Genomic DNA, 1,960 nt, shown 5'->3' with positions numbered 1-1,960 from the left:
TAATATATTTATATAAAAATATAAATATACATGATGTCCCTGTTTAGTGAATTCAATATGAAGAGACAATTCAATAGGTTAAAGTACTGATTTTTTTAAATGTCAAATAATTAAAAATAATGTTCCATCTCTACACATGTAAATGAAGATGAAAAACTATAAATCTGCAGATAGTCCAGTCTAACCAACAAACATTTATATGCCTTCCTTAGCAAGTTTGAATGCTCCAAATGCCATAAAGGGCAATCTCCATCCTCATTGACTTACTCATTGGACAACCACAGAGATATTTCTAGAAAAAGAGAAAATATTATAAACGTACAAATAATTAATATGAAACAGAGTAAACTGTGAAGCAAAGTAGAAGGGAAACACATTCAATTTAAGAAAATGATCAATGGCTCCATAGAGATGATGGCATTTAAGAAGGGCTTTGAAAGATAAGTAGAAGTGACCCATAAGATAGGGTGTTTCAGGGACTGTAACAGCATAAGAAAAACTAAACAGGTGGTAAATAATGAGATGGATGGGAAATACGGAGGCATACAGTTCTAAACAAAGAATATTAAATAGGGAAATTGGTAGATAAGCTTGGGTAGATTGGCTTAACAGGGTAAGACATTGAATGACAGAGTAAGGCTTTTGTATGCCTTTCATGTAAAACATACTTGTTTTATCACACAATTTGCCCTAAACCAGAGACTCTCAAAGTCGCTTTTGAGTACAAATGGTTCAGGTGTCAAAAAGCTTCTACCAAAAAGCTAGGAGATATGTATGATCAGGTTTCCATGTGTTATTAGTATTCCTAAATGCATTCAGGTGAATTATTTCTTTCCTTGCTAATTTATGTCCTATTCAACAGTTGCTTCATTGGTCTGTGCTGTTTTGGTTACTGTAGTCTTGTAATATAGTTTGAAGTGGGGAAATGTGATGTCTCTGGCTTTGTTCTTTTTGTTTAGGATTGCTTTGGCTATTTGTGCTCCATTTTTCTTCCATATGAATTTTATAATAGTTTTTTCTAATTCTATGAAAAATGACATTAGTAATTTGATATAAATTATGCTGAATCTGTAGATAGCTTTGGGCAGTATTGAGATTTTAACAATAATGATTCTTCCAATCCATGATCATGGAATGTGTTTCCATTTTTTTTGTGTATCATCTGTGATTGCTTTCAGCAGTGTTTTGTAGTTTCCCTTGTAGAGATCTTTTACCTCTTTGGATAGGTGTAATCCTAGGTCTTTTGTTTATTTTGTAGCTGTTGTAAATGAAATTACATTTTTGATTTGGTTCACAGGTTGAATTTTATTTGCGTATTGAAAGGCTACTGCTTTTTGTATGCTGATTTTGGAATAAAACAGAGAACCCCAAAATAAAGCTTCACACCTACAACCAACTGATATTTGACAAAGTCTACAAAAATAAACAATGAGGAAAGAACACTCTATTCAATAAATGATGCTAGGAAATCTGGCTAGCCATATGCAGAAGAATGAAATTCAACCCCTACCTGTCACCACATAAAAAAATTAACTCAAGATGGATTAAAGACTTAAATGTAAGATCTCAAACTAAAAATCCTGGAAGAAAACCTAGGCAATGTTCTTCTGGACATCAACCTAGGCAAAGAATTTATGATTAGGTCCTCAAAAACAAATGCAACAAAACAAAATTGACAGAACCCAATTCAACTAAAGAGCTTCTACACAGCAAAAGAAACTATCGACAGAATAAACAGACAACTTACAGAATGGGGGAAAATATTTACAAACTATCTGACAAAGGTCTAATATCCAGAATCAATAATGAACTTAAACAATTGATCAAACAAAATACAAATAACACCATTAACTTTGGGAGCCAAGGCAGGAGGATCACTTGAGCTGAGGAGTTCAAGACCAGCCTGGGCAACATAGCGAGACTCTGTCTTTCTTAAAAAAAAAAAAAAAAAAAAAAAAAA

Source organism: Rhinopithecus bieti, unplaced genomic scaffold (assembly GCF_001698545.2).
Source record: "Rhinopithecus bieti isolate Rb0 unplaced genomic scaffold, ASM169854v2 scaffold_6945, whole genome shotgun sequence".
In the NCBI taxonomy this organism is placed as follows: domain Eukaryota; kingdom Metazoa; phylum Chordata; class Mammalia; order Primates; family Cercopithecidae; genus Rhinopithecus; species Rhinopithecus bieti.
This window is presented reverse-complemented; position numbering follows the sequence as displayed.